The sequence below is a fragment of the Danio rerio genome, chromosome 3, assembly GCF_052040795.2.
Source record: "Danio rerio strain M-AB ecotype USA chromosome 3, GRCz13ab, whole genome shotgun sequence".
In the NCBI taxonomy this organism is placed as follows: domain Eukaryota; kingdom Metazoa; phylum Chordata; class Actinopteri; order Cypriniformes; family Danionidae; genus Danio; species Danio rerio.
In genome coordinates, this window is record NC_141023.1 from 12,588,927 (window position 1) to 12,603,252 (window position 14,326).

General features: G+C 33.8%; 2 protein-coding genes across 3 annotated transcripts in view; both read left to right on the forward strand.

Annotated features, from left to right (window-relative positions):
* dnaaf5 (dynein axonemal assembly factor 5) overlaps window positions 1-14,326 on the forward strand; it is a 571,499-nt gene that overhangs the window by 257,513 nt on the left and 299,660 nt on the right. The gene's annotated exons all lie outside the window — the stretch shown is intronic.
* LOC100535100 (Na(+)/H(+) exchange regulatory cofactor NHE-RF2) overlaps window positions 1-14,326 on the forward strand; it is a 136,122-nt gene that overhangs the window by 115,040 nt on the left and 6,756 nt on the right. The window contains exons 7-8 of one of the 2 annotated variants that reach the window (XR_015480472.1): window positions 276-365; window positions 8,769-9,176. The gene's annotated coding sequence lies outside the window, so the exon portion shown is untranslated. The remainder of the gene's footprint in view (window positions 1-275; window positions 366-8,768; window positions 9,177-14,326) is intronic. The other variant, XR_015480473.1, reaches the window with a different exon arrangement.

Genomic DNA, 14,326 nt, shown 5'->3' on the forward strand with positions numbered 1-14,326 from the left:
ATCTATCTATCTATTTGCTGTTTGTTCAAACTACTTATTTAAAATGAGCCAAAACAACACAGGTCTTGAGGTTTTTTTTGTGGACAACTTAATTGTGTTATCTTTCAGTTCACTTCAATTTGTAAATAAGTTTTTTTTTTTTTACAGTGTATCCATCCATCTATTTATCTGTGTAATTACAATACAGTTTTGATTGAATTGCAGAGCTTATCACTATTTCCAGATGCTTTAATTACTACTGTTTTCTTACCATTGTCATTTTTATTTCGTTATAGTGAGAAAAGAGTGCTGCATGCATTTGGGGAAACTTCACTGTCAGCAATGTGGACTCCATCTGGATTTTGATGATTAGTATCGCCCCAGAGGTATTTCAAACTTCTTATTACTTTAAGTAGGACTACTCACTTACGGGGAAAACTCATAATCATGATCGTGATTATTTAAAAAATCCTTATAAGTTTGCCACATATATATATATATATATATATATATATATATATATATATATATATATATATATATATATATATATATATATTCTTTGTTGCCTTTTGTTGCTTGATTTAATAATGCTAAGCCCAATTGTATTTTATTTTTAAATGTTATTTCCGTTTAATAAATGTTGGGGTGGCAAAGTACATTCTAAAAATATTATATAAGTTAGACGAGAAGGTCGCTGGTTCGAGTCCCAGCTAGGTCAGATGGCATTTCTGTGTGGAGTTTGCATGTTCTCCTTTTGTTGGTGTGGGTTACCTCCAGGTGCTCCAGTTTCCCCCACAGCCCAAATACATGCATTATACTGTAGGTGAAATTGAATAATCTAAATTGGCCATAGTGTATGAGTGTGTGTGTGAAGGTGAGTGTGCATGGGTGTTTTCCAGTACTGTGTTGCCGCTGAAATATATGTCGCAATAGTTGGCGGTTCATTCCGCTGTGGCAACTTCTGAAATAGAGACTAAGCCAAAGGAAAAGGAATCACTCAATGAATAAAACATTATAAGCACAGTCAGCAGCAGGAATATAGCACACTGTCACTTTAAGAGCCACATGGATCCGATTTACTGTTACACATGCATTTTGTTCTCAACTCTTTACATTTATTTATTGCATACCAAGCAAGGGTTTATGTGAATAGTCACCATGTGCCATATATTGATACATTTATTATGTTTATTTTTGACCATTTATGCATGCAGATTAAGCTAAAGTACAACACAATACTATTATTAGTATTTGTAGAGCACGTTTCACAAGCTGACCAAAGTGTTTCACAATTTCATACTGTGACACGCACGCACAATTAAAACGCAGAATACAAAAAACACACCAACACTCTACATCATTAAGTCTACTAAGGGCACTAATGCAACTCAAAAGAGATGCGCTTTCAGCATTGATTAAAAATACTCAGAATCACAGGATCTAATGTTAAGAGCTGTTTAAGTTAGCAGATAACTTTTATAATGAAGATAACAAATGCGGACTGCTGGAAAGAAGATGAGATATGAGCCAAAATTAAAATCGAAAGTGAATTTCAATTATTAACACTGGCCTACTTCTCAGCGAAAAATCATATAAGAATACTATATTGGTACGTTGAATGTTCACTCAACTTAAAATTGTAAGGTAACTTGCTGCACAGCTTTTTTTGAGTTGATTCAGCTTTTAACCCAAGTTCTGCACTTGAATCAGTTTAAGTTCATTCATTCATTTTCCTTCGGCTTAGTCTCTTATTTTTCAGGGGTCGCCACACCGGAATGAACCACCAACTATTCCGGCATATGTTTTACGCAGCGTATGCCCTTCTAGCCGCAACCCAGTACTGTAAAACACCCATACACACTTATTCACACACACATACACTCATACACTACAGACAATTTAGTTAATCCAATTCACTTATAGCGCAAGTCTTTGGACTGTGAGGGAAACCGGAGCACCCTGAGGAAACCCACGCCAACACAGGAACTACATCCACACTGAAATGCCAACTGGCCCACCCAGAAGTCGAACCAGCAACCCTCTTGCTGCGAGGGGACAGTGCTAACCACTGAGCCTCAGTGTCACCCATCAGTTTGAGTCAACTAAAAAAGCTCTGCATTAATTTGCCTTACGATTCTAAATTTGGTTATACTGCAAAGTGCAGTTCACTAAATGGCCACCGGTGTCGCTAACAGCAAGACGTTATAAATTCAACGCTCTTTTAAAGGTGCAAAAAAAACAGCCTGTGCTGCAGTACAGATAATAATGAATGGAAAAAATCATCTTTCCCAAGCTTATGTGCCAAAAGCAATAACGAACAAACGGTTTACAGCCTTCTGATTCAGCGTATGACAAATTCGAACCCACTGTGGGTTATTTGACACCATGACATCCCAACCGCTGACTATAAACACATGAAAGAGTAACGTATATAAAAACTGCAGCCAAAGAATTATGAAGAAATGTGGTGAAAACCTGGAGGACTGCAGACTCCGTCATGTGTTGGACGAGCTCAAGTCAATGTGTGCTTACGACAGCATTAATCTGGCTTTGTGTGAGACTCGCGTGTAAGAAGAGTTTGTGAGGAATGTGTGATGTCCAGACAGAGAGCAGTTGTTTGACCTTTTTTTTTCCTTCCCTGGCCTGTGTCTGAATGGGGGAGCTGACGGTCATAAAGTGTGTACTAGAGCGCAGTAAACACTCGTGGTTCGTGTTTGTCAGTGTGTGTATATGTCTGCGTCTGTCCTGTAAACATTGCGCAGGTGTGACCCTCTTTGTATCCTTCTGACCCAATGCAACTGCTGACATCCTGTAAACGACATTCAAATGAAGGAAAATGAACAACGGGTGTAAAATAACCAAATCCATCAGTCATGTAGCAAGCTCTGTTTCTGATATTTTACTAATCACTGCATGCGTTTTGTAGCAGTTCCAAATGGAATGTCATGTTGTTCTGAACTGTTGACATCATATTCTAATTGTGTTCTAATATTCCATTTTTAGCACACACACATAAGCATGCACACATATTACTACACATATCTTTTTAAAATGTTATATATTACCAAATATATTCATATATATAAACAATATATGCATAATAATTCCCACAACGTATCTAATATTGAATATACTCACCGGCCACTTTATTAGGTACACTTGTCCAACTGCTCGCAAATTTCTAATCAGCCAATCACATGGCAATGCATTTAGGCATGTAGACATGGTCAAGGTGATCTGCTGCGAACCGAACTTCAGAATGGGGAGGAAAGATGATTAAACTGACTTTGAATGTGGCATGGTTATTAGTGCCAGATGAGCTGGTCTGAGTATTTCAGAAACTGCTGATCTACTGGGATTTTATATATATATGTATATAAATATGGACTATATAATATATATAGTAATAAAAGGGTGTACAAAATAAATAAATATGGTCTTCAAAATAAAATACGGTAACACTTTACAATATGATTGTATTAGTTAATGTTAGTTAATGCATTTATTAACATGAACAAACAATGAACAATAAATTAATAACAGTATTTATTATTGTTAGTTAACATTAGTTAATGAAAACAGTTATTCCATATTAGCTCATGTTAACTCAATGTTGAACTATGGCTAGTTCATAGTGTTGTTTGAACTTAGTTCATGTTAGTAAATTCATTAACTAACAATAATTAATATTATTATTGAAACCTTATTGTAAAGTGTCATCTACTGTAGGTGCATACAGTGATTTTTATTAGACAGCCATTTGCTCCATTCTACCAAAAATGTAATGTTTATTAAAAAAGTTAAATAAATAAAATACTGCATGTGTGAGTGTACTAGTGGTGTAACGAGTCACAAATCTCCCCATTCAGACCACATTATGTTTTTTAGTTACGAATTGGAACATATTTCAAATCAGCCGAAAAAGGGAGGAGACAAATGTCATTTGGTTTCCATTTATTACAAAAACAGTACTGCAAGACACTTTTGGTTTTAACAAACAGAACTTAAATCCTGTAATTTTATTTTTTTTAAATGAAGAAATAATCAGCTGAAAAAAAAAATTGTAAAATAATCAGTACTGTGAAAAATTCACAGTGACTACTACTGTTGCTGATAATGCTTAAATCTATAAATCTAACAGTATAATTTGTACAACCCATGTTTATTTTTTGTCTCAGTTTAAATAAGTTCAGTCAGTCACTCATAAAACTTCATGTTTCAGTGCGAGATGTGTCAATTTTAAAGAATTATTCAGTGGCATATTTTTGATGTCATTTGTCGCCCCCTATTGGTTAAATAATGTAATTGCTGCCTACAACTGAGCGTCAAGTTAAATGCATATGACAGTGACTTTAATCTTTACCATAACTATCAGTGGTTTTATCTTAACTATAAAGTTTTCCCAGTTCTTCTGTGTTATTAACCTAAAGACTGAATCTCGTTTTTGCGTTTTTTAAACACAGATTCGAATGCAGCGATTGGAAAAATTAATAATCATATGCAAATCACCATCATTTATTATTTATGTTGCGTAGGTGTTGAAACCCAGATCTTTCAATGATTAATCGTGAAGCTTACACTGAATGCATTAATGCAGGCTAAATAAGTAGTGACAGAAAACAACTTTAATAACCCAAGAAACCTGAATAACCTATCACGACTTCTTCCGTCATCATTATATTTTACAGGAAAGCCTAAATGCTTTCATACGTGTGATTTGAATGATGCGAGAGGCGATCTCTCTGCGATCGTTACAGATTAGTAAAGTAAAAACAAAATGTATTTATCCACGAGTGTCGAGTGTGTTCTGAACCATTGGTTGTGATCACAGATCAACCGTGATCCGGTACACTCCTAGAGTGTACAGTACACAATCCTGAAGTATAGCAACATGAACTAAAGCATTATATAAATGATTAATAATATAGTATTCAAAATAAATAAATACAGTATATAACATCAAAAACAGGACATACAGTTCATGTTTTAGACCAGTGGTTTTCAACTGGTTTGGCCGTGGGACCCACATTTTTACATGGTCATCAACCCACAGCCCAAATTTTTAGGAACTATAATAAAATTTTAGGAATTAAAATAATTTGTATTTATTTGTTAACATCCACAAGTAAGGACAGATAAATCATAAGAAAATCACCAAGACTTATAAATAAACAAGATTTTTTACTATTTTCATTTAACAAAATGTCTCAAATTATAGAAATATTACAAAGTAAAAATGACAAATGTTTGGTTTCTAAAAGTGCTCTTGTGAGAGCACATCACGACCAAGCGGCAACCTCCCGCTCTCCCTCAGGAAGCCAATACGAAAGTAACTAAAACTGCAATTCATCCGAAATTCCGCTAGTCCTGGCAGCTCCTGGCTCCAAAACAGAGCAAATTTCAATTGAGCCCACTGTTAGAATGGCCGACTTTACAGCAGAAAAAAAGGTGTTTACAGCCTGGTACAAAAAAAGATTTTGGTTAATACAGCTAATATTACCCTTCATGACAACTGTGAGGGTGGTGAATTTTTTTATAACTCATCCGTTTCCTTTATATTAAGTTATATTAAGTTTGCATAATTAAGGGCGTGGACACTTGAGTGACAGCTAGGTCTCGTTGGTCACCGTCACGTCCCTTCAGCTGAATCCTGCAGATTAGCCACTGAACTCTGCATATTTATCGTATTTCTGTGTTGTTTTATGTGGCTTTACACAGTCAACTGCCTTTTGGACTTGTTTCCTACAATTATTAGATGGCATGGCATGCTGAGTGAACTTAATTGTGCTCACAAACCATTCACGTGGCCTTCGTTTTCCATGTGAGTAAAGTTATATACTTATATACCATCTCTATATATGTATTTGTTTTATTTAAGATCATTTATCGTTTATATTTATATTTAGAGCTGTAATGCACTTCAGAATCTGACGGATTGATTAGCTGTAGGCTCTAGAACAGTCATCTGAAGCGTTGTCATACAGTGTTATGCTGGATTTCATCAATAGTCTTACAGTAACTAACACAGACTATATCTGAAGTGTTTGGAAGTAATTTGCGTTTTCCTCCTGTTGAAAAACGTCATAAGAACAATGTTTAGTGGCTCAATGTGTTACAGCAGTGTTTTTAAAAGTCTAAACACTTTATTGATATAGTGTACAACCAAGCACAAGTGGTCAGAATACAAGCGAGTCACAGGTGATAAAGTATTAAGCGTTCTCCCAAAGTAAAGTGTGTCTAAGCCTGGTCCAAGCTAAATGCCAGCTGGTGTCTGTAGCTCCGCCCACTCTCCGCCTCTTTGCCCTTGTTTGGTATCCCGCCGTGGGTGTGATGACGCGCGAATAAAATGGCGACGGTTGGCCGCGCCTACTTGTGGCTTCTTTTGCGCTCTTTAGAAACCTATGGGTGACGTCACGGATACTACGTCCATATATTTTACAGTCTATGATCACGACATATGACACACTGAGGTGTTAAGCCTTTTTTTATATGTAAATCCATACTTCACATATTCGGGGTCATACTTTCGCTTCGACATATTTGTTGCTATAATAGGCCTTTTTCACACTTCCTGGTTCCGGTAAGCGAAGCAGTGTACCACAACATCCGGTTTCAATGCGACGGAGCAAGAAAGAATGGCAGGGTCATCTCAGCGCTGTGATTGCTGCGTTCCCAGCTGCTCCAACTCAAAAACGACACTCTTACTTTAATGACCACGATCTCCCGAAAGACGAAGGACAGGGAAAATCATGGATGACAATATTAAAGGGGGTTGAATGCCGTTTCAAGTTATATGCGGGAGTACATTCTTATGCTGTATACACTTCAAAGCGGAGATTATTATGTTTCATTAAAGACTGGTGGTCTATGGTTTATTTTGACGAGTAATTATAATATAGACAAAACTCAAGTTAAGCTATCTGCCGTCCACAAACAAGTGCTCATCATGGTCATTAATCTATAAGCATGATTTATCCCTACATTGTTGTTATTTTGGAATAATAGACAGTTCATACAAATGCAAATCTCTTTTTTTAATTGGTTTGACAGCAAAATTATTTGTTTAGTCAGTTATATAATAAAGATAGTATACTTTAATGTGTTATTTAATGTGTTAATGTTTAAAATGTTATTTGCTGTTCTTTAAATAAATAATAAAAATGAATATTATCCACGAGTAGGAGCTAACGTGTTTCCAGACTTGAGAAAACCTCACGAGCATTAAACAACCTGTAATGTATTAACCGATAGCAACTCGCCTGTACAGCTACCTCGCCATTCACTATATCTGACTCTGAATTAAAAGGAAGGAGGGGGTTAGCACAGTTTACAGACGGGACTACTGACATAAAACTCATCCTGCTGCATGTTAAATAGCCAGGTTAATCTAGTTTACGAATGGCTTGAATGAGCAGATTTTATGCTGTTGGCTGTGCACCTTACTGGAACCTGACATGGCAAACGCTGTGTAAGACACGTTTTCTGCACAAACTCTGCAAATCGGTATCATCTTTTAAATGCTGTTTTATTAAGGCAGTTTTACACATTCACCGAACAACATCTTCCTGTCCAAATTATGGCAAAGTTGACCGTGAGAAAGTCATCCGCTGTCCCGAGGCTGTCATGTCTCTGCGACTCCTAGCGAACCCGGAAATATCGATACACTGCTTCGAAGGGCGCTTCCGGTGTTCAATTCCGCTGTGAAAAAGGTCTATTAAAAGAAATTTCACATGTCAAACGTACAGTTGTCGCTTGTGCATTTCAAAATAAAAGTCTTATATAAGCAAAATATGTTAAAAATTAAACATTTGTTGTTTTTTTGACCACAAACTCCTCGACCCACTGAAAATGTTCCCGCGACCCACCAGTTGAGAAACACTGTTTTAGACAGCTAGACAGATGTTTGTTTTTGACGGTATGATAACCTTGGATAAAAATAACACGGTATTGTGATTAATGTTCTATAATAAGCTCTATTTAAATGTCTGGGTAAAAAAACAAAACTCAACTTTTTTTCCCCATTGTACACAGTTTATTTTATTTTAAGAAATATTTTGGAGCAGTAGGCTAAATAATTAAAATAAATCATTGACTTCTGCTTTCTTCATTAGTTTCAAAAACACAGATTTCTTTACAACACAAAAAATACATTTAAAAGCCTCACATATACCTTGGGAATGGTATAACAAAACATTTTAGCTGTATTAAAACCTTTACTTAAAACTGCGGTAAACCTTAAAATCGTGTAGAGTGTAGAATCCTGAAGTACAGAGTGAATTAAAATAGCCTTCTGACAGCGAACGATCACATGCTGCCTTAGTTTATGAAACCCAGCATATGCAGGTGAGAATGAAAGAGTTATCAGATGAAACATGCGGGAGTGTCTCATTCTCTCTCTCTCTTTCTCTCTGTGTGTGAGTGTGTGTGTGTGTTTTATGACTCTTTGCAGTATAATTGCTCCCTGCCTCTTCCTGTGCTCCACGCTGATGGAGGGAGGGCTCAGTTTCTGACGTTATACAAATAGGAATTCCCTTCGCTTTGCTCTCATTCACTTTCACCCTGTCTGGCCCCCAGACGAACCCTCTCTCTCTCTGTCTCTCTCTTTCTCTTTCTCTCTCTCCTATATAAACACTCATAGCGTCTATACTGAAGCCGGACACTCCCTCTTAGACACAAGAGCTATATGGTTCCTGGAGAAGCACACACACATACAGAGAGACAGAGATCATCCAGGTAAGAGAGGCTACCATCATACTAATAGCATCTGCATGCACTTTCTGCACTAGGTGCTTATTTTCAGTGAAAAGTCAGCGTTCTGGAAACTTCTTCTAAGAGTTTCGAGCAGACCAGAGAGAGGAAAAGAGGGTCCGTACAGAGGAAAGGTCATCCGTAAATAGTTTCATTGAGCGACGGCGCGACATCTGTCAGCCAGACTTGAGCTCGGGCCGGCGGAGGTCATAAAACGCGCTCTCAAAACAAGGATGAAAAAAAATGCTCAAACATTCTTCTCATTGTTCTCAAGTCTCGGAAGACCGTGCCAGACGCTGCACAGCCAAAACAACTTTCGGAGGAAGGAGGAGGAACATAGGGAGAAGGAAAAAAAACGAGCTAAAATGTGTGACAAAAACTGAAAGGCCAAGCCGGGAGTGATATTAGACGACTGGAGAGCGCTATGAGATCACAGCAGCCCGCAGGTGATTATTCATCGCGTGCACAGACACAGTAAGACCCAGAAATCTGATATAACCAAGCGTATTATATACAGACATATTGTGTGGAAGATAATAGTAGTGGCATTAGTGTGATGGTTAGAACTGCGAAGTATTGTAAAATGCAAATACTTGTCTGCTGCTTTGAAAATGTGTCAATATAAGTCTTTATTGTCAAATATGTTTTAGTATAAGCATAATAAGTGATTTGTTACTTTACTGAGAAAGTGAGTAAACCCATTGTAACTTGGAACTGTTAAGACCTAACTTTATTTTATAATTAAGCACTGTCATTTGCTTAATTTTAGGGCAACAGGTTTACTCACTTTTTTAAGTAAGGTCAACTAATGGCATTAAAAGCAAATGGGTTATCTCACTTTTTTTAGTCTGGTTGCTTCACTGTAAAATACATTGCTCATTTAAATGTTTAAGTTGAACCAATTTACCTTTACAAGTCATTTTAACTTAGATCAATGAGGCTGACTTAAAACATCAAGTTTAAATTTGTTTAACCTAAAAAGTAAGTTGAAACTGAACTAACTTTCTAAATTAGGTTAAAGTAACTTAAAAACATCTGTTGATATGACTTTTAACTATGTAATTTTTTATATTGTAATAAATTGTGTAATGTTTTGACTTACAGTAACTTAATTTTTGTAGTTATGCACATACTGTAGTTAATTTACTTAATTTCAGGGCAACAGGTTTACTCTTATAAGGAAAGTCAACTACTTGCTTCAAAAGCAATGGGTTATCTCACTTTTTAGTGCGGTAGCTTCACTGTAAAATACGTAGCTCATTTAAATGTTTAAGTTGAACCAATTTAACTTTACAAGTCATTTTAACTTAGATCAATTAAGCTGACTTGAAACATCAAGTTTAAATTTGTTTAACCTAAAAAATTAAGTTAAAACCCAATTAACTTTCTAAATTAGGTTAAAATAACTTCAAAACATATGTTGACATGGCTTTTAATCATGTAATTTTTTTAGTGAAGTGAATTGTGTAATATTTTGACTTACAGTAACTTAATTTTTGCAATTATGCACATAGAAAAAAAAAGTTAAAACCCAATTAACTTTAAAATATGTTGCCATGACTTTTAATTATGTATTTTGTTTTTTGTATATTTTGACAACTTCATTTTCTAATTATGCACATAGTTAATTTACTATTAATATTTGTATAGTGTCTAAACTATAAAAAGTTATTGATTACTTTAAAGACGTTCATAAACCCACCGTAACTTGGACTGTTAAGACTTAACATTTACAATCATGTACAGGGTTCGTTTACTTTGTTTTAAGGCAACATGTTTTAAAAAAGTCAACTAATCCCTTCAAAAGCAATGGGTTATCTCGCTTTTTTTAGTCTGGTTGGTAGTAAATTGTGGAATATTTTGACTTAATTTTTGTAATTATGCACATGGTTTGTTTACTTTATTTTAAAGCAACAGGTTTACTCACTTTTTTAAAGTAAAGTCAACAGGTTTACTCACTTATTTTAGTCTGATAGGTAGTAAATAGTGTAATATTTTAACAAAATTGTATTAATTATGCACATAGTTCATTTACTCTATATTTGTGAGATTTAGAGATTACTTTATTTTAAATTTTGTAAACCCACTGGAAATGTTAAGACTTAATATTTATGATCATGCACAGGGTTCGTTTACTTAATTTTAAGACAACAGGTTTACTCACTTTTAACTAATTACTTTAAAAGCAAAGGGTATACTCACTTTTTTAAGTAAAGTCAACTAATGGCTTTAAAAGCAATGGGTTTACTCACTTTTTTAAGTAAAGTCAACTAATGGCTTTAAAAGCAATGGGTTTACTCACTTTTTTAAGTAAAGTCAACTAATGGCTTTAAAAGCAATGGGTTTACTCACTTTTTTAAGTAAAGTCAACTAATGGCTTTAAAAGCAATGGGTTTACTCACTTTTTTAAGTAAAGTCAACTAATGGCTTTAAAAGCAATAGGTTTACTCACTTTTTTAAGTAAAGTCAACTAATGGCTTTAAAAGCAATGGGTTTACTCACTTTTTTAAGTAAAGTCAACTAATGGCTTTAAAAGCAATGGGTTTACTCACTTTTTTTTAGTGTGGTAGGTTGTAAATTGACTAATATTTGTTGTGTATAAAATTGTTTAACACTATGTAGAAGGGAAGTTTAGTATATAATACACATGTAATACTTTATAGTTAGAATGCAAAATATGATCTTTAAAAGTGTTTAAATTAAGAGACAATAGAAAAGTACATGGTATAGAAGATAATAGTACAGTAGTGAAGTGTTATGTGCTACAAATCTCTTAATATGATATGCAAATGCAAATAAGCAAGTATATATATACTAAAAACAGACAAGTTGTTTGGTTTGTATAGTGTATACTGCAATGAAGTAGTGTGGTAGACAGTAAATGGTGTAATAACTGTGAAGTGTATGAACTTATATAGTTTAGTATATAATACAGTTTATCAAAGCATGCATGGTAATACTGACAGAGCTAATCTTACAAAGTGTTTTACGACATAGTGTATACAGCACTATAGATAATACATGAAGTCCCTCTTAGTACATTGTGTACTGTGTAGTATATTAAAATGCATTTTAGTGTATATTATAGTTAAGTATGTAGTCTGGTTGGTGTTACATGTATGAAACTGTGTAACATTATATACTGTATGTTGTTAGCAAATTTAGTATATAAAAACCAAAGCATGCACAGAGACATCTACTGTTCAACTAAATACAATTCAGCTTTATTTGTATAGCGCTTTTACAATGTAGATTGTGTCAAAGCAGCTTCACATAAATGGTCATAGTAACAGGATCAGGGTAGTTCAGTTTATAGTGTTTAAGTTCAGTTCAGTTTAGCTCAGTTCAGTGTGGTTTAAAATCATTACTGAGAGTCCAAACACTGAAGAGCAAATTCATCGATGTGTAGCTCTACAGATCCTGAACCATGCAAGCCACTGTTGTACTGCTTACTAGAAAAGTACACAGTACAGAAGATAATAATACAGTGATGAAGGGTTTGGTGCTATAAATATTTTAGTGTGATGTGCAAAAATGTGTGAAGTATACTAAAATGAAAGTATTTATAGTGGAAGAGACAAGCATTGTATAGTATATAGTGTACACTACAGTGAAGTATGTAGTCTGGTAGATAATAATTGAGTAACATTTGTGACGTGCTCTGTAAAAATCGATTATACTGTAAAAAATACTGTTTCGCACAATTGATTTGTGTTGAGACAACATGAAGGAATTACAGTAAGTTAACGTAATTTGTATTTACAATTTTACGTGGATTGAACATAGAAACTCAAGAATTGTGTTGTTTCAGCTCATTTTAAATATGTAGTTTGAACCCACTGGATAAACCCATTGCATTAAAAGCAGCAAGTTGAGTTTACTTTAAAAAGTGAGTAAAACCCATTGACTTAACTTAATTTTTATAGTTATGCCTACTATTTGTTTACAGATTTGCTCGCTTTTTTAAGTAAAGTAAACTAACAGTGTTTTACAGTGTGTGTAAGACTGTAACATTATAAATATTTGGGAACTTTAGTATATAATAAACCAAAGCATGTAGCATGAAACTCTAGTGTATGATACAAGTGTGTCGTATAATATAGTGCATAGCACAGCATGCTAAAATGTACAGCACACTTTACAACATGTGTTTTTGCTACTGTAGAATTACAATTATAGTTTACTGTAAGTAGTATCGAACAGTGTTACATTATAGAAAGTACAACAGTCTAGTGTGTAAGTTTTAATCGTGATATTCTGTAGCTTGCAATAAGTTGATAGGGCAGGATATGATACTGCAAAAAGAGAAGTGCTTTATAGTACATGTTATAGTGAATTACATACTGTGGTGTACGGGAAATTATTCAAATGAAAACAAAAAGTAGTAAATTGTGTCGTTTTGCGAACGATGTTACATTAAATGCTGTAATATTGAAGCGTCTAGTCTAGTGCCACAATGTTCTAGGGTGTAAATACTTTCACATAAAATAAAATGTTCAGTATACCATAGTTAAAAAGGACAAACAGCAAATCGTTTTAAGTGTGTTTTATAGTATGTACGCTGTAAAATTATTAATGACAAAATGCAAGACAACAGATATTTGTTTGTTCAAATCAACTCAATTTTTTAACTTATGCAAAGTTTAACGTCATATTTTAGTCAGTTTGACTGATGTAAGTTGAGATGACTAGAAAATTTCATTTGTTTCAACTTAAAAAATGTAGGCAAGATTTTTACAGTATAGTAAGTTGTCTGCTGTCTGTTTGTACTGCACAATACAAGTAGGTAATATATATATATATATATATATATATATATATATATATATATATATATATATATATATATATATATATATATATATATATATATATATATATATATATATATATATTACCTACTTGTATTGTATTGTGTGTGTATATATATATATATATATATATATATATATATATATATATATATATATATATATATATATATTGAAATTATTATTATTATTTGCTGTCAAAGTTAAAGTAAAACAGTTATTAGAGATTAGTTATAAAAACTATTATGTTCAGAAATGTGTTGAACAAATCTTCTCTTCGTTAAACAGAAATTGGGAAAAAATAAACAGGGGGGCTAATAATTCAGGGGGGCTAATAAATCTGTAATAATGTATATTACCTACTTGTGTTGTAATATATATAGCAAGTGTTTAAAAAAATAAAACTAGTACATTGTGAAGTGTAAAACAGTGTTCAACTATATACTATAGTACCAAACTAGTGTTTGTTATGTGTAGTGTGTAATGAAAAAAATGTGCAGTGTTTACAGAACGCTAACTGTATTATTAGTAGTATATTCTGTAATATACAGTGCAAGTATGTAATATAATTAAGAGCAGAGCACAATACAGTACAATACCATATATTAATGTAAAAAATACTACTAGTATAGTACATAAGTAGAGTTTTCGTGAAATATTACTGTATTTTAGCCAAATTTCAAGTGCTCAAAGTACTATAAAGTAAATTTTGTAGTATTGTGCAGTGTATAAAGAGTGTTAATATAAAATATACAATGCACTATAGTCAAAAAGACCTGTTATAT